General features: G+C 42.3%; 1 protein-coding gene across 2 annotated transcripts in view; it reads right to left on the bottom strand.

Moving 5' to 3' along the window:
• Positions 1 to 13552, bottom strand: part of tnrc6c2 (trinucleotide repeat containing adaptor 6C2) — a 57913-nt gene extending 44361 nt beyond the window's left edge. For both annotated transcript variants that reach the window (XM_062428174.1, XM_062428175.1), the window contains exon 1: positions 12829 to 13552. The gene's annotated coding sequence lies outside the window, so the exon portion shown is untranslated. The remainder of the gene's footprint in view (positions 1 to 12828) is intronic.
• Between the last annotated feature and the right edge of the window lie 6695 nt (positions 13553 to 20247).

Here is a 20247-nt window from a genome sequence, read left to right as displayed (position 1 = left end):
ATCCTGTGAAAACTGCACATACATATACACACATACGTACACACATACGCACACACACACACACACACACACACACACACACACACACACACACACACACACACACACACACACACACACACACACACACACACACACACAGAGTTGTACAATAAGTCATTGTGCTTCGTCCTCAATGGAAGGACGTAACTTTCTTTCACAGATTGAACCACTGCTCAAGTGATTGCACAAATTCGACAACACAAACTTTAACAAAAGTAATCACTAATATAGCGCTGCAAAGACTGCATTAGGTCAACTAGCCTTTCTACTGAAGCCAAACAAGAAGGGAACTCTATCACAGCAAATATTATGTGTTTGAGTCTGTTATTACTTGGACAAATTCTGTGGTCTGCATTGTTTCTAGCTTCACATTGTGTGCGAAACTCCTAACCATGTTATATGCTTTAGGGAGTCTTTTTTCAAACCACTGTTAGTTGATCATGTTGGCTAATAATATTGGACTATGAGAGAAATAGCTAAATGCTGATATATATGAATGAGGTCCGACAATTCTGATTACTGATTAAGCTTAATTAAAAAGATATTTTTCAAGCAAAAATGCCAAACATTTTCTGGTTTAAGCCTCTCATAAGTGAAAATACCCTGCTTTTTTCTGTTCTATATTATGGTAATTAAATGTGTATGTAATGTATTTGGATTCTGGACCATGGATCAAACAAAGAAAGCAAAGAGATAATTGCAGTAGGTGGTGAGTAGTGGGTTTGACTGATTTCTGACGTTTTAAAGACCAAACCTTTATTCAATTAATTCAAAATAAATTGGCAGATGAACTGATAATAAAAATAGTCATTAGTTTAAGCCCTGACATTGATTAATGTGTACTGTCCCTGACAAACTAAACGCAAAATGTGCCTACACAGGGCCTGGATATGAATAAAAATCTAAATGTATGAATGAATCATAAAGCTTGTAACAGGAGATTAATGAAAGGCTTCCCTCCTACTGTACTGCCCACTGGCAGAGAGACAGAGCTGTCAATCAAAGAGACAGCAGAGGCCTCACAGAGAGTCAGCCGCTGGAGTAAAGTCTCCGTGGCAGTAAGGGAGAGAGGGAAAAGGGAGAAAGTAGACAAGGGTTAGACAGACATACAGATGGGCAGAGAAAGAGATGGAGGAAGAGAGACACTGAACGCTGTTGTCAACAGTAAGTCTAGAGCCAAACCCTGGGGAGACTGCCAGACTAGTGGCCATGGCAGCAGGGCTAAAATGAAAGAAAGAAGATATCCCTACATTACTACTTTCTACTCCATCTGGATTTTCTCTTCCTTATTTTTCTGGTCCTCCATTGATTGCTCCCCAAGGCTGACTTCAGATTGGCTTTAGCACCAAATGAAAAAGACACAGCCCCCTCACTCTTTTGAATGGGGGCAGTCCAGTGACACAGTAGGGGTGCCAACGCAACATGATATCATCCAGTGAGGCGCAGCTTTGGTCATTCAAATGCAAGCACACATTCCTGGTAGATCACTTTGTAACGAGAACGCTGTATTTCTACTATTTACCTCATGATCATCAAAACAAAAAGAAACAAAATTATTGCGGTCTCTGGGTATTATAAACATCTGTGCAGTGTTTTGGTGTCTGATCAGTGTTTAAACTCATGGATCTGGATTTCCTGGATAGTGTTATATATCTCACCTAATGCAATACACCCAATGCATTGTTATAATGCAGGGCTGTTTTCAGTCTGAACGCCTGCTAACAATATCTCGCTCACATTCACATACACACACTTACAGTCTTATTTTTCATAGACACACAAGTCTGTGTGTATCATTGTGCTGTCTCAGCAGCTGGGGGAAGGCAGCCCTCAGGTAATAAATAGGAGCACCAATTATGTGAGGACGTGAGGACGTGGGGGTGTGTGTGTGTGTGTGTGTGTGTGTGTGTGTGTGTGTGTGTGTGTGTGTGTGTGTGTGTGTGTGTGTGTGTGTGTGTGTGTGTGTGTGTGTTTGTGAGCTCACAGATAATTGTATGCAGTATGTGTGGTATGAGAAAATTTCACACGATCATTAATATCAATGGGCTATTGATGATTTTCACTCGTACATTATTGGGGCATTGTTTCGAGTAGTGCCAAGGTCACTGATAGGCGGACTGCAGTCGGGGCCAGACTGAGACGCCCTCCTATCTTGACTATAACTGATAAATTACTGAGAATTATTCAATTTTGATTGACAATTTATATTTTAGCTGGCGCAGCTTTCCTAGCCTTTACAGCACTGGTTTAGCAGTCCAGGAAACTCACAGACCAACTTCATGTAATTGAATTGTAAATCATCTAACATGATGCAAATCTCTGCATTCCAATAAGCATTGCAACTTGAGACACACACACACACACACACACACACACACACACACACACACACACACACACACACACACACACACACACACACACACACACACACACACACACACACACACACACACACACACACACACACACACACACACACACACACACACACACACACACACACACACACGGGACAGATGAGACCAGACGAGAGAAAACAGTCGAAGAAGAAAGTGAGTCAGAGAAGTAATTTTACATGGCGTGCTCTAAAGAGGAAAGTAGACAGCGAAATCAGAGCTTCAAATCAAGAATAGACAGACTCTTACATGTTCATTCTTCCCACGGGCAGCTCAAAACCAGTATGTCTCATAGATTCCAAGACCGTGGTCACAACTACACTCGACAACCCTAACCCAAATCATCCTCCTCCTAAATCTGTGTGGGTGTGTCATATAGTAGAGCGGGTTTGTCATGTAGTGCACACTCGTGCTGCGCCTGAAACTGGATATATTTGCCATTGGAAGCAACTGGGCAGTAAGAGCTAGGGACTGAAGCACCAACCGTGCAATTTGTGGACAACCGGCTTTACCTTCTGAGCCACAGCCACCCACATATGAGTGGTTAGAAACTGGCTTTAGTTATTAACTCTGTGTGCTAGATTTTCTTTCCTCATCAGTTGCTTGTGATAAAGCGTCACCACTACAGCTGACCATGTCATTCTGGTTTTACCACCACCCCCAGATGAGAGAGGATCTACCCTATCTAGTTACTAAAGCTGCTGCTGCAGAAGAAGACAAGGAACAAAGGCTGGGTAATCAGGTCACGGAAGGACAAATACTATTACAATGACTTTCTATACGGATAAATTAGCTGGTTAGTTTTTGATTTGTTTAGTTAAATGTTAAAAAATATGATGAAAAATGCCTATAACAATACTATAAAGCCCAAGGTAGCTTCTTTAAAATGTAATTAATGAAATATCACATTAGACATAGAAGAGCTGCAAATTGTCAGCAGACAAAGGCCGGCCACTAAAGAATTTGTAATTATTGCTTGAAAAAAGAAAAATCACATGTAAATAGCTAATTGTATAGATTAACTGACTAATTGTTGCTGACCTAAAGTTATCCATATCTTATTTCCTATTTGTCAATACACGTCGGAGGATTTATCTTTGTTATTAAATGTTGGAAGCTGTGTGGTAGGAAAACAGTTGTCCTCCTGTAAAATGTGATAGAGGGCACAGTTGTCTTTTAAGCTGACGTAGTCAACGCCAAAGTTAGCTTCCCTCCTGACCTCTGTTGCTCCCATATATCCTTACCTGCCTCTCTCTCCCTCTCCCTCAGTACTGCTGACACCAGCATCTCCTCAGCAGTCACCCTGCAGTGTCTACCTTCCAGCATCAGGTTCACCATCGCTGGCAGAATGACACTGCAATTAGGCAAAATATGTCCTGTTTTGAGGTGAGTGACCCACAAGGCCACAGCCTGTCATTCAATTTCCTCCCACATTAAAGGGGTTGAGATCACCTCAGCCAACAGAAAATCACCACTAACTAAACCCGTAATTACTTAACTATTGCCCTCAGCCACCTTCACAGCTGAGCATTGCCCCCACTGCTCAGCAATAACAGAATAAATAAAGTTAAGAACAAAATAAAAAACATGATTAAAAAAAAATCGTTTAAAAAAAAAGTTTAATAATGTAGCTCAGACGCACCAGTTAACCTGCCTGCTACTTTTTCTAATGCTATATGAATTAAATACACACACAAATAACATTTACATTCATTGGATTAAAAGATAAAATATAAATTCATGATCTTACCCTCACTCACTCTCAGTAATAAAACATACACAACTATTCCCAACAGCAATCTTTAATGGAACGAATATTAGCATAGGCCCACAGCCAAAGCAGGGTCTTCAAAACCCCCATCTCCTCACGTTGTCAAAGCAAGTCTACAGAAAATACGACATATGAGGGCCTAGACCCTACTACTTCCTGCACCTTAGTCCTAACAAGTGATCCTACATTGACTTCTTCTGAATACAGACATGAGTAGGAAAACCCCAGATTCAGCAAACTGAGGCTTTTTGGAAAACTGAAGAAATTGTGCAGCCAGGCAAAACTCCTCTCCTCCTGTGAAGCACGACATTGTTGCATATCATGGGTCTGTAGGGCTAAGGTATAGTGAAGGAGGTATGACGACGGGAACACACTGTACAGGACCGAAGGGGCTAGAGACTCACAACACACACAAACCCAGCCACATAAAAACACACAAGACACACACACAGGGAAGCTTGATGTACATAGGCGGGAGGAGGTCTGTCTGATGCCTATCTTTTTCCGTCAGGGATGCAGAGGAGAGGGAGGTGGGCGGCAAAGGAGAGAAGGGAGAAGGGGGTGTGGGGTGTGAGGGGGATGAGAGGAGGGGAGAAAACAGGCGGAGGATGAAAGCAGACACAGAACAACACCAATTAAGAACGAAAGCCGCCGGGGAAGCAGACAGGGCACGGATAGAAAGAAGAGAGACTATGCTGGAAGACGAGGAAGACAGAAAGAATCATCACTGGAGAAATGGACGAGTTAAAGAAAAAAAACTGAACTAAGCACTATTGAGGCTGGCAGACAAGAAACATTTTTTTGGAGAGGGGGAAAAGGGGGGTGGAAGAAATATCCATGCACCTTGACCGCTAGTAGCTTGAGATGCAGGGAGAAAAAACGTGGCAGTAAGTGGGGTGGGGGTTGGGGGGTGAAAAAAAGAATAAAAGGGGGATAAAAAAGAGCTGCACCAGTGTGAAGACAAAGAACTTAAAAAAAGAAAAAGAGAGCCACAAGGAAAACTTGCAGCTTCACGTGTTGTGACCGGCTGTCAGACAAACCACAGACACAACACCGATCGCAGAGGAGAGGAAGAATATGGAGAGGAGACTTTCTCAGCTGAAAAGTAATAATATGGTCAGGTCGTGGCTGCAGAATGTGGTAAATCCACTCTCCACCACCATTACCATTCAGCCAGCCGCCCATTCCTGTGGCATCAAAAAAAGCCACAGACCTCCCTCCTATGTCCCACCCCCACACTCCCTCCCCCTCTAACATATTAGAGTGCCATTACCTTATTAATGGCATTTTAACAAAAAAATGTGTAAAAATGTAACAAAGGTAAGGGTAGCTTTAATGCTACAGACCTCAACGCTCTCCACCAATGTGTGTGGTGTTCATCTGTGTTTACTCAACCTGAGTCTCGGGGAAAACAAGCCTGTAAATTCCACAGTTGATAAGCAGTAATAACGATGCGGTTGTTGGTTTGTTTCTGTCCTTCTGTCACACTAACAGTCTCAATGGCCGCTTGGTTTGTAAGCATTCTGTGCATACCACCGTTGCTTACAGCAGGTGGAGAGGGCAGCTTGTGAAAATATACAACACACTTTATTGCTACTAGACTGGACTTGCTCAATGAACTGTGGCAGTAATATTCGTGGTTGGTGGAATCTGTTGACGAGGGACTGGCTGAGGGCAAATGGGTGGGTGGAGAGCAGCGGTGATGGGGGAAGCAAAATGGAGAAAGAAAGTCAAAAGAATCAGAAAGTGAGAGAGTCAGAGCTGTGCTATAAATAACAGCTTTGAGGTTTGCCTCCAGATTTTTAGCTCTCAGTGTCTCCGGCTGCTTCCTCTGCCAAGTCAGTATGAAACTTTAACACAGTGGCAGCTCATTAAATAGGAAAACAGCACAATGCACAGTACCAAGTAGGCCTGTTTTACTGAGGATCCCCCACTGCTGTTCTTGGCAAGACACGCCCTGCGTAGCGTCCAAGCACTATGATTGGCACCCATGGTCACACGGCTAGCCTGCTATTTCCATTGACACATGTCAAGCTGATGGACCCTATTCATTTTCTATGAGGAGCAAGAGATCCAGCTGTGTGGTTCATGTTAGATACGGCATGATGAGGTGCGTACTGACTGCCACATCTGATTTGCACTATCACGACTCAACCTCAACTTTATGAGGTCCATCCAGCACAACGTGGCCAGTTCATGAAACTCAGATCAAACTAGGCAATGCTAATCATTACTGAATCAGGATCCTGTTATTGCGCTGCCTGTTCAGAAACACATCACAGTGAACTGTTTAAATGTATAATGAGAACGTGTCTGCCATGTTCAAAACAATGGCAAAAACACCAAGCATCGCCCAACTCGCTATACATCACCCATCCACCAGAGCGTTGAGTGGTCCACAGCATGGAGATACGTCTTTGCCGAGTCTGTGCATCTGCTCCTTCACTGTGTGTTCAGTGGGTGACTGGTGTTGAGTATTGGGAAACGTTAAGGACGATGAGTTTACAGTTTGAGACACCTGTAGAGGCTGTATCATGTGTATCTTGGAAAATAGCGATAAAAGGGGCACTGAATTTGATGAATTTACTCTTCATTTACAGTTGGACCACAAATGAGACAAAAGTCAGCACAACACATACTCTCTCTCTCCCACTCACTCTCTTCTTTAGGGTCTCCTAATGCTGGAAATAAATTTACGGAAAGCAGCCGTTGGCAATTTTAGAGGCGAGGCGGCTACCTGAAAGCTCAGGGATCCCGCTTTGCCCTTTGCAACAACAAGGCAGGAGTGGTCACGCCGGCCACGGTGTAATACAGGATGGATAGACATGTTGCAGAGGTCCTCCATTTGAAATGCAGTTTCGGGACTTTTTGGTTTGCAGAATCTACCAGCACCGACCGCTCTTGCCCCAGCTCCCAGCACTGACACTGCACCGGGCTGCCCTGTGATATAGCAGATGATGAAGGCCTGTTCTTTATAATTATTTGGTTGGTTTGGTTACTACAGCGATGGGGTGTAATGAGCTCTGTAGTGACCCCTTTTCTGAGTTCAGGAAACAGGCTGTTTCAAAAGGCACTGCACCTTCACTTCCACCATCAAACTGTCACAATGTGCAGAGGCAAACTAAATCAAAGGACACACACCAAAACACACATGATGCAGGCAAAGACAAATGAGATAATTGGCTGGGCTACACTCCCCTCAAGGTTACTTTGACTCAACAAATGTCAGTCAACTATTCACTGGCTGTCAACAGTGAAAGTAATATTGCAGACCCTGAGAGAGAGACACACACACAGAAAATAAGTACTGTGCTTACATAAAGCTTGTTCTGGTGCAAGCCAGAAAGGAAGAGGAGAAAATGTAAAAAAAAAAAAAAAGAAAAAAAAGAAAGTACGTGACGCACCTTCTTATAATACTGCACGGATGATGGAGGAAATTTAGAAATACCAACAGCTGTAGCGTGCATGAATACCTGTCATTGTGAGATCAAAGCTCAAAATGACTCCAGAAATGGATTTAGCTCATGACGACGTTCTTAAAATATGGAGAACACTACAAAATAATGTAGAAAGTTTGGTATCAAAAAATTTAAGGTAGGTACAATTTCACATGTTGGGCTTAACGTCAACTTACTTGACACAAATCTTTAGAATTCTCAAACACAGTGCTTTAATAAATGTGAATAAAGTTTTGCCAAACTCTGTTGTTAAAACTTTATCTTCCCACAATAAGTCTTTTTTTTCAACTCAAGTTTCAACTCAAACACTGATAAAATTATTATTTTGGTGATAATTTCCTGATGTTTTGTTTAGTCAAATATATTTGAAAATGTATGATAACAATCAAAATGCACCACAGACACTTGAGCTTCATTGACTGTATTGAAGTTGATATTGTGGCGATATAACAGTCCAGACAGCAAACAAATGCAGACACATGCTAGTGCTATTTACATAGCCTTAACCAAGGGCTTTGGAAGTGCTGTGGGGCCTTAGTCCTGTTACATAATGAGTAAGGCTGTCTAATGTTAGTTTGGAGCTGGAAAAAGGGAACATTGTAGATTTGACGTCCTGCATATTCTCTGTCAGCTTCCATGTGATGTCCCTCTCCTTCTCTCCATGTCTCTCCAATTAGCCGACACAGAGCAGAGGGAGGAAAGGAGGCCCCCACCAAACCTCGGCACATTGAACATTCCCCTGGACCCCTGCCAAGACTCACAGGCAGCAGCTCGCCAGGTTTCAGCCTCCCTTCCCCCCATTCCCCTGCTTCAATTCTGACTTGGCTTACCCCTGGTGGGCCCCCTAAGCCCCTGCCCCCTCCATTGGCACACACGCTGGACAAGCAGGAGGGGGTTAAACAGACCCCCAAATCCCACCCCAAACACCCACAGGACTCATCTGTTTTAACCCTCCTATAATGCTAAAGCCCCGAGTATGACATAATTATAATACTAAGTTTTGTTTTTGAATGCAACGCTACTGGTCACAAACCAATACCTGGTAGCTTCCCATCGCACAGGCGTGAACCCAACTTTGATTAACTATTTATTATTTCATCTTATGAAAAGTTAATGTTATAACGTACACTCTCATCTCATTCGAGTGTCTCTGCTATCAGGAAGTGTGAAATTGAGGGCTGAGAGTCCAGAATATAAGACTATGACTATCTTAACATTAAATCATTATCTCACACCACAGACAAACAGTCTGAGATTTGCGGTCAAGACAGAGGTATAGTTGGGTAAACCATGAAGAGTCATAGACATCAGTGGCAACCACAGGTTTTTCCTGGGGCATTTTTTCAGAAGAAAGAACATAATAGACAAGAAAAAACACAGAAATGCAAAAAACATCTTAAATCACTCACTAAAAAATCATGAATGAAGTCTTACTCAGCACCTTGTGAACAACAGATTGATCATGTTTGTTTTTAGGGTGATGCCTGTTCAACTAAGGATACAGTTACTATTTTTGGCTTCCTGCCTATCTCCTGTTAACAACACAATCAAAATATACCCCCTCTCTTCACTGGCTCTCACACACACATACACAGACACTCCTCTTTTAGAAAAATGGCCACACCAAACTCAAGTGACTGACAAGTCTTCATCCTGCTCCCCTCAACTTGAAAATAGCCAACCATAAAGGAAGGAAGGAAGGAGGGTAATGGCTTTTGGCAGCCTCCTATTGAATCCAGCTGATTCTACAGTCAGGGACCCCCTACTGGAGCAACACCCTGTGGTGGTGTTAAGCGTGTTATCTATCAGGACTGTGCCAGTTGTTTGAAAAGCCTCATAATCACAGGCTCAGTGACTACCACGGTCAGGCCTGGGCTAAGGTCAATGACGGGGAAAAGGGATAGACAACACAAGCCACTTTTCCAAGGAACGACTAAGTGGGATTTACCAGGTCCAACACAAAATGTCTGACATGAGGCTGAAAGAACTTTTTGGTTTACTTGAATTTTTATATTCTAGGGGAAAATGTCTAACTTCTATATGGAAATAAAAGTGCCAAAACCGCACAGAGGATGCAGTGACAAACGGTAAGCAAGCCCATTTCAGTTACATTTGTTACTGTAGAGGAAACCAGGCAGATGACAACAACCTGAGGATCCGACTGGTGCTCATGTTTTGTCTATAAAAGGGTCAGACAAGGGAAAGCAAGCCTTTGGTTTCCTTTTAAACAAATGATCCTGCCCCTTTAGTGATAAGGGACTGCAGATGGAGTTACTGCCAGTGTTTGTCCTCATGGCTTTGTTACAACACACTAATCAAAACAATGTCCAGAATCCAACAGCCTACAGCCTGGTTAGATCCAGAGCCAACATGGGTTATGGGTTTCCTCCTAGTGTGCTGCCAAAATAGCAAAAGTAGTAATATAATTCATTGAGTCTGGGGCCCAGTGAGAGCTGAATTTCTCATTTTGGGGGCTTTTGCACTGGGAAAGAACAAATTATACAACACAGGATAGAGCTAATTTATAGATTCGTAGATGTGGACGTAGATTGATTGACTATCCATGTTCACCAAAGATCATCAAGGTTATCCATGTTATTCCTGTGGATAATTTACACATGCCCGTGCCCAAAATAATAAAGTCTTTTCTACTACTCCGTAGACTAGGGCTAGGCAACATATTGATACATCAATATTGTGATATGAGACTAGATATTGTCTAGATTTTGGATATTGTAATATTGTGACATTGAATATGGCCTGACTGTTCTAGTGTTTGCCTATTCCCACTTACATCCACATTACTGATGATTATTTATCAAAAATCTTATTGTGTAAATATTTTGTGAAAGCACCCATAGTGATCCCTAAAATATTGTTGCAAAATAGATAAAGGTATTTGGACAAAAACATTGTGATATTTGACTTTGTCCATATCTCTCAGCCCTACTGTAGACTACAGCATTTGAAATAAAGTTTAAGAAAGAGAACCACGGCTGACATCTTAATTGCAATATAACATGAACTGCCTTCGGGGTAACCCAGTACAGATGACCTAACACCCACACACACCATGAATTTGCCCTAGTGCCCTCTAGATGAGACACCTGCTGAGGCTGTGGGGGAATCTATAGTAAAGCTGTTGTGTCTGGGAAGGGTATGTCTGACTCTGAGGGACTTAAAAACTAAAAACTACCAGACCCCCTCCTCCTTTTACCAGGCTTTAAGTCTTTCTTCTCTCCTATTCACGAGTTTTACATACACACCAGAGGGTTCCTGCAAAATCTTTTCACGGCCACCCCCTTACTGTGTACTCATCAGCCTATTGAAAACTGGGCATGTATATAGAAGGTAGGGACCCTGAGTAGGAACAGGGCTGTGTGTGTGTGTGTGTGTGTGTGTGTGTGTGTGTGTGTGTGTGTGTGTGTGTGTGTGTGTGTGTGTGTGTGTGTGTGTGTGTGTGTGTGTGTGTGTGGGTCTGTTCATCAGCTGGGTGTTTAGGGCTTGCAGGAGGCACCTTATGACCTGATTAACAACTGCAGGGCATTAACCAACTGCCAGGGCCTTGAGTTTAATGTCCACACATTCCCATGGTATTCCACGTGTGTATTCGCTGGCCGAATCAGACACAAACACACAACATTTGCAGCAACATGCATACATTCCAATACATGGCATACACATAACAAGCATATATACACAATTAAATGCTCAAAACAGTCCCCCCGCTCCGACTGCAAGTGTACACGTGTGCGTGTGTCACTGCTTCTCGCACGCATTTTTTTATTTCATCATCTCACTGGTGTGTGACGATAGAGATAAGACGGTGGTGACAGAGATGTCAGAGGAGAGGGGGGGGTGTGTGTGTAGGAAAAGGGGGTTTGAAATTGAACGGGAAATTATGTACTTCAATTAAGACACAAGGACATTAAAAGCTATACTCCAGCGCCTGGGGACAGGATGCAGGAAGGGGGGGTGCAATGGAAGGCGACAGTTCAATCAGGATCCCCGGCTTTCTCGCTGAGCCGGGGGGCGGAGGAGGAAAGGAGGAAGAGAGACAGGACAGCTATGTTTAATAATGTACTTGGAATTAGTGTAGTGGAATGTACAATAGTGTGCAAGATACATTATGTGATACAGCTACAGAACGACGCAAACACTAAAGGGGAGTTAAAATGGGTCCGCCATGTGACGCCTCCATCACAATGAGAAAACTCTGCAGCTGCAATGTGCAGGCACAAATCAAAATATTTAACATAACTATCAAGTCCTGCTGTCATATGATAGCAGCCCACGAACAACCTATAGATAGCACTGTGTGATCCAAACAAGCCTATTACCGTCTGCTAACAAAGACTTCGAAAGGCAAGGCAATTTTCTCAGTCAGTCATAGAAATCATTACATTACACACTCACATGTGCAGAGTGTGTTCCAGTCCGACTCAGCCAATCATAAAAGAGCTGTGATATAACACAAAAGTTCCCAACATTTTCATGGCGAGCCCATTCAAATAAACACATACCAAATGTATTCATCAACTCCATTATTCATGTCGGAAAGCAGCCTATCAGAAAATACATTTTTACTGAATCTGATGGAAAACAGATCTGTGTTGCTCCCTATGATTTAGATATTAAGATTACACTGAGAAGAGTGAAACCTCATTCCTGTAGGATTGTCGATCCTACATCATATTATCGTCCCTATTTCTTGCTGGGGATCCCCATTGAAGAAAACCCTTTGGGTATTTGGGTCCTTACTTGAGGGGGGAGGCGGATCCCTCTCACATCAATATAAAAAAAACAGGTTTATTTTTGTGGAAATAAAAACATGCGTATTTTGAATGCATAAATTGTAGCAAATTAAATAAGCATAGATGGTGACTACTAATGGGTGTTTTAATGCTGTGGCACCCTAACTTGACATTGCCTGCTGGGGTATTAACGTTGTAGTTAAGTAACTGAGCGGGTTGAGATTTACCAAAGCTCTGAAAAATTATGTCGCTATATAGTTTGTTATTCTACGCATTTCTTTGACATTAAAGCTATCTTCTGTCCACTCTCCTCTCCTCCCAGTGCAATTTTGATTTGTTAACACTATTCAGCATTTACAGCAATCAATTTATCACGAGAAAATATGTTCATTTTTTAAACTTACCTTGCGTTAACCACAGCTTTGGCAGCTTTCAGTGAAGAGTCGGTGCATGGTAGAAAAACAAAATCATTCTCCGATGTCTTTTCTGAAGTTACCCGTTAAGAGATGGAGCAGAGATTCAGTCGCAATTAAAGTGAAACTTGGCAGATAAGCCGACTGCTGCTGAAGCAGTTTGGTGACAAGATACCGAGGTAAACAACGGCTACTCAGCCAGATAAACACACAGCAAGTACGGTAATGTATGCTTTGAGCAAAAACATTTTTTTTTTTTTTTTTTAAAAAGAAAAAAGAGAGATGCCGTGGAATTACACTTGCCAAAAAAATAGTCTGTTAAAACGTCACGATATAGCGAGGGGCGGGGATGGGGGATGAAGCACAGCTAACAACAAAAACAAAACACGAATAGGAATAAAAAACGACTTGTAAAAAGCAGCTAAATTGTGTTAGCTAATGTTGAGCTGGTTGACGCTGTAAGTCGTCGACCGTTGCGAGGTTTAGCAAACCGGAGAAATCAGGCAGTTTTCGTCAAAAATCGCCGGCCAACTTGTTTTAAAGTGCAAAAGAAATGTTTTTTGTTGTTGTTGTTGTTGTTGTTATTTAGGTCGCCAGCTGGACGACTAACGACGGGCTGGCTACCGCGAATGCAAAGTGAGAAACGACTCCGGGAAAATACATTCTGTGTGAATCCAGACAACGGAGCGGACAGTCATGGTAGGCGTTCAGTGAGCTCTCGTTGACAGTGGTCTCGCAGCCATTTTGTTCAAACTAACAACACACTGCAGTCTCCCTCTCCTCCTCCAGAGAGCAGACAGACCAGGAAGTGGCTCCGGACACGTCACTCCCGACCAACCAAAACACCGGACGCTAACTCCGCCCGCCTCCCTCCGCACAGCCCTCCCCCGTTCACCAAACACCCCAAAGCCGCCACAGAGGACGGACAGGCTGGCAGCCCGTATTTCCAAGGCAGCTTCCGAAGCATGCAGCCTGTGACGCCGTTACAGATTTTTAGAGGATGATATTGGTAGGAGAACAACGTCTAAAGCATATACGAAATGCAATCGCAGTAGGCTATTGTAGATAGAAGCAATAGATATAGCATAATTACATACAAAGACTCTTAATGTTCGTTGTTACAATAATCAGGAGCACTAATGAACCAAGTGGTATCAATGACCTTGATAATGACCCCTCAGAGGTTAAATACCAGGGACTCCCCAACAGTCTGTTGAAGCTGAAGAAGCCTCTTGGATGAGAGGTGAAATTTCTTCAAGTATCCTTAGCCAAGTCCAGCTGCACTCATTCAACCCCTCCTTTCATAACTGTAACCTAGATGACTGAGAATCCTCAGACATAAATACCAAGTAAATATATGGTCATTTTAATGTTGCAGACACACTTTCCCTCCTGACAGGCATTAATCAAACCGCTTGCAATACAAAAGATGACACTCAAAATGATGAATGCAAAGCGAATAATCACACAGCTTTGCAGTTCCTTTTTTTTTTTTTTTTAATGCATTGTTGTGGTTTTACAGCTCACAATTTTATTTTTTTCTGTTTGGTGTCATCATTCTTATTTCCTGCTGCAGTAAGTAGCTATTGAACAGTTAAAAAAAAAAAAAAAAAAAAAGTTAGAAACAAACTGGGGAATCTTTAGAAACTAAACAGACAAAAAAAAATCTGTTATAAAGTGAGTGAATTTGGGACTAACATTGGTCAGGTGATGAAACACAACTCTATATGAATGCCAGAGTTGCACAATTGCCATTTCAGCTTTATAAAGTGATAATATGTCAGTGTTGTGTTGCCTTCAAGTGGCCAAATAATCCAGACAGTTTTGCAGTGTTCTAGCTGGGTTAAGTGAAGCAAATTTTAACTATTTCAGATACAAAAATCCCTGAAATACTTAAGTAAAGAGGTACCTCAAAGAAGTACAGTGCTTATGTGAATATACTTAATTACTTTCCACACCGGCTCCTTGTGATTTGGTCACATATTAATATTTTCTAATATGGAAATATGATGCCCATGCCCTCATGTGACGCATGACTAAACTGAATGAAAGAGTGCAGAAATAGATATGAGTAATTAAAGCAGTTTTGAAATTACATCATGAACTTTATTTAGCAGATTTAAGTGCTTCTTAAAGGGCCAACGCCAAGTTCCTCTACCCAAGATGACCTTTTTCAAGAATCTCTTGATCACATGATGTCCAGAAACATGGGCTGATAATTCCAGGCTATTCACAACATGATGGATGAGGTCGCCCTTCTGCCCCTGAACCGCATCTGCAGCCGCCTCAGAGAAAGAAAATGCGGCCCCTGTCCATTCTCTGCACTCTTTTCTCATGGAAATGACCGCTCCATGCGCAGACAAACACATACAGACACACACACTGTGTGGTGGGAACAGGTCAAGGCTGCGGTCCACAAAAGGAAAGGCTGACCAGTGAGAACTCTCTCAGCAAAGCTCTGGGCTCCTATACATCACTGGGAGAGACTGCTAATGAGAAAGCCAGGGGCCCCGGCCAAAAGTTTTTTTTCCCCCTTTTCAAGGCAAGATGCCCAAAGCTATTAAAACAGCAAGCGCCAACTGAATGGAGAAAGCAGATGTTCCATACTCAGGGTTAAGAGAGGTGAGAGCAGAGGGGGAATGCCTTCAGAAAAATGCCTTAAGGGATATGTAGTTCACTGTGTAGTTCACAGACTATTAAACTGTATGCAGGAATTTGCTGTTCATTCATGCCACCTAAATAAATTGTGTTCCAGGTAAACATTTAGTCTCGGAGTTAATTGAATGTGCCTACTCAAGGCATCACCTCTGTGATTGATTACATTCTCATGTAAACTAAAGTATCTACATTACTTGTAGCTTAAATCACCTTCCTGTAAACTCACATGAGTTATAGTGAGATGGAAATCTATGCACCACAAAGGACAACTGAGACTTGAATTAACGATAGTGCTTTGACATGATCTTAGCCATCAAAGTCGAGAACTACTTAGGTATGTGCGCACTAATGTAGGTGAGAAGCAAAAAGACAAGGTGGGTGTATGAGTGCATGCATGTGTGTGTGTGTGTGTGTGCATGCAGACACGAACATTTACATGTACGTGTGCACATGCTTCTTCGTGCTCATCCACTATCCATCTCATCACAGCTATTCTTTTAGGTGTCTCTGAGATGTTTCTTTGACTCCACCAATTTCCCTAATTGCTTTCACATTTAAGCAGACTGCTGACAGAAGCGAGCCAATGGGAAAGGTCCGCCTGACATTCTGATAATAAAACAGTCCAGACACAAGCTGTAGGACTGCTGTGGAGGCAATCGCTCTCTCCTTCCCCTCTCAGACAATACACTTCTCCTCCTTTGGCCACTTTCGCCATTCTCTTTTCTCCTCTCCTCTCTCCAATTTTTCAGTGTGCTCTTCTGCCTTTTGTTTTAATTCCAGCCCAATCATGAGCCGCGTTCCGCATAAGGTTTTAATTTCAAGCCCGCAGCCGGAGTCTGCCAGACACACACGCACGCATGCACACATTCACACAAGAATGCATGTGCATACACCAAAGCAAAGACTCTTATGCATACCATACACACACACACACACACACACTCACTTTACACTCACATCAAAAATACACATATGCACACTTAGGCTATGTGTTATGTGGCTACATCTGCATATGTATCCATGTGCTCTGTGGCAACGTTTTATCATTTAAACATGTTTCCAATGAGAGATAGTATCTTCATCCACAAACATTAATAATCGCGCATTCATAAAAGCCAGACACATCAGCAGACAAATGACATAAAAAGAATCTTAACAGCCAATATCTTTTGCCCCAGAAGTCAAAATAATTCCATAGTTTGTGGCAGACCAGCTAATTTGATATGATCATCAAAACATTTTTAGCACTAAAATCTATTTTGTGCCTTAGTCCAAAATACAAAGCCCATTCCACATGCATCATATTAACATTTAAACCTGTGGAATTAAACAAACAAACATGATCTGAGGGGTAACCAAACATTTCATAACAGCACTGAGCTCAAAAGCAGATCTTGGTTTTAAAGCTTATTCCCCAGACACTGCATTCAAGAAGAAGACATTTATAGTTTGCTGTGTGATGCAGAGCGACTGATGAGTCGGTGGTGTCAGTATTTTTGTATTGATTATGAATACACAATGCTCCTCCACAGTCTGGACTTTATGCATGTGAGTAATCAAAATGCAGACAGCGAGCTACTGCTGCTTCGCTCAAAGTGACATTTCCAAAGGCATGACTTGACATATGCAAAAGGACCGTCATGATGATAATTTTGACTGAGGAAGGAGCCAAATGAAACCTTCTCCTAACTGCCCATAAAAGACGAATGTTGCGTCGCGGCTCACGCAGTCCCACTACTTCAAGGCAAAATTTGCAAGTAGAAGCTGTGTGGTTGAGCTGAAACATTCATTGTGAGCTCACTCTGATTAGCAATGTGATTGAAGTGCCTATCCATTGAATAATAGTGTGTAGAGTGGTAAAACCCTGCTGAGTTGCTCATTGCTCATCTCTAAGGTCTGCAGCATTGCAATGAGAGATAAGAGAGACTGCAAGTAGCTGAAGGCATGGTGGTCCATGAGAGGAGGGGTCCTTTTTGTGAACTTTCTTTAAGACTATAGGGTGAACTACCCTGAACAGAGATGGTCCAACACATAAACACCATTAGGTAGTGAAATATAAATATAATACATACACATTCCCATACACAAAAACACAAATGCATGCACATACAAACATGAATGCAGTAGCTGTTACAAATGTTCATAAAGGCACACAGATACAAAGATTACTATTTTCTGCACATAAATGCAGTGCAGACCTTGGCAACAAAATGTCTCTAAATCCTCCCTATACTGCTGTGCCTCTCTGTTGTACATAATATGCTATGGGGGAGGCACAATAGCAAATAGAAAAAGAGTGGTAAAGGGGCAATGCTAGGGTGAGGAAGGGTTATACAGCTGCTGTGTGTGTTTGTGTGTATGTGTATGTGTATGTGTATGTGTATGTGTATGTGCATATAGTGGTGGTGGTGGTGGGGCGGTGTGCATGATTGTGTGTGAGTGCATCTCTACAATATGTGTGTGTACGTGTATTTGTGTGTGTCCATATGTGTGTGCTGTATGGGTGGAGGGAGGCAGACCAGAGCAGATCGTTGCAGTGCAGTAGGACAGCGTTTCTGAGCTGTGGTAATTTCCCCTGAGACAAGCAAGCAGGTAAAGGCGAGTGAGAGAGAGAGAGAGAGAGAGAGAGAGAGAGAGAGAGAGAGAGAGAGAGAGAGAGAGAGAGAGAGAGAGAGAGAGAGAGAGAGAGAGAGAGAGAGAGAGAGAATAGAGGAAGGTTAGGAGAGAGGGAGGGAGGGGAGGAAGAGAGGAATGCTAGAATAGAGGGAGGAAAGGGGAAAGGCAGCAAGCCAGTGTGTCAGAGAATAATGAGGAATGATACAGCGGTGGCAGAAAAGAGGCCAGCAGATTCGCCCATTCAAATGCACACACACTGCATTAACAGCAACGCAAGGTTGAATATAGTCGTGCTCATTGTCAACACATTAACGTTAACGTTTCTATTTTCATTTCAAATGCCTTATCTTGTTAATGGGTGTTTCTGAACTGAGTCATTGTTTTTGTAATGAATTCATCTATTAATTACAAGTGTGCCTTTTCCTGATGACCTTGCTTTATTTTGTTACAAGCGGCAGACCATAATATTAGCATACATTAAGCCCTGCTTATCTTTCATCCCCAATAGCTAATACGTCAAATTATCACCCAGAAAAAAAAAGCAGCAACCACAGTAGATGTTTGTATAACAGGGTTTCCGTGTGTGTGTGTGTGTGTGTGTGTGTGTGTGTGTGTGTGTGTGTGTGTGTGTGTTTGTGGGTGAGCACCCTCACTTATTAGCCCCTTCCCCCTCCCTACTTGCAAACTCATTACCAGGGTATAAGACCTGCGTGGATTTTATGGTGTTTTGGGAACTGACTGGTTAATCAGATTTATTGCACACTTAAGCTTAATTGATTGCCTTTATGGATTCAAATGAATAATTAAGTGCTAACAAGCCTAGTTTCTGTTTCATCATTTCAGAATGATGATAATGACCCACAGAGAGGGAAGGTAGCAGAACTGTCAATCAAAAAATGCTAACATCACAGGATCCGCTTTTGTGGCTTATTCAGAACTGATTATTATAACATATGAATTGTTTCATCTGCTGATCACTCAAAACACTGATACACACACATTGTCCTCCATCTCTTTTAACTCTTGTATATACTTGTAAAACCTAAACCCAGAGATTCATTTTTCTGTATGTTGCGTTGATCTTTATAGGTCCACCACTGTGATATTGGATGTTTCTATTAGAAAGTAAATAGTCTAACATGTTCCTTACCAGCAGTGAAAGGACAGACAGTATATTAAGATCAAGGCGGTCCAAACAGAGACAACAAATCCTGACCTTCAGATGATCTTCACCAGATCAATACTATCATCAGCGCAGACGAGCGGTCACAGATTAACTCAGCCTCCCATAACCACCCCCAGTTCAAACACGCTCTCTCTCTCTCACACACACACACACACACACACACACACACACACACACACACACACACACACACACACACACACACACACACACACACACACACACACACACACTCCAAGACACACACCATATCCAGTGAGGGCCCTGGGTGTATTGATTGGTTTGTATTGACTGACACACAGAACCACCACATGTACACACTTGCTTGTTGACTTTATTTTTCACTGGCTGGCTGGCGTTACACAGCCTACTGTCAGTAGGTAGGAAGGTGAAGTCCTACTGTGTATCTCCAACTGTAAAAACAGTGAGGGAGGTGGATGCAGTGACTGTGGCAGCCCAAAACCCACATATGATCAAAAACTCTGCTCTTAAAGGGCACATATGATGTACATTTCCAGGTCTACATTTTATCTTGGGGCTCTATTGGAATATCTTTGCATGATTTACAGTTTAAAAAACTCTTTATTTAACTGATATTGCTCCTTTATGCAACATCACAGTTCAGCCTCTGCCTGAAATAGGTTGTTTTAGCTTGTGTCTCTTTAAGACCACCCTCTCAATTAGCCCACTCTATTCTGATTTGTTAGCTTCCGCAAGCTCACACTGAATTTGTCCACTTGGGAGGTTATGTCATCATACCACAAAACAGTAGTAACAGGATTCAATACTTTTTCACGTTCATTACTCGAAATACAAACTTCTCAAATACATCCATATATATTTTAGCCAAAATCCAAGAGTGGACAACAAAAACAAGACATAGGAAAAACCTTAGCAACCAAGTGTATGGAACGCCATTTATTGGCATGTGGTAGAAAAAAACACTGCAT

The sequence above is a fragment of the Scomber scombrus genome, chromosome 2, assembly GCF_963691925.1.
Source record: "Scomber scombrus chromosome 2, fScoSco1.1, whole genome shotgun sequence".
In the NCBI taxonomy this organism is placed as follows: domain Eukaryota; kingdom Metazoa; phylum Chordata; class Actinopteri; order Scombriformes; family Scombridae; genus Scomber; species Scomber scombrus.
The sequence above is the reverse complement of the archived record's forward strand: the minus strand, read 5'-3'. Positions and strand labels throughout refer to the sequence as shown.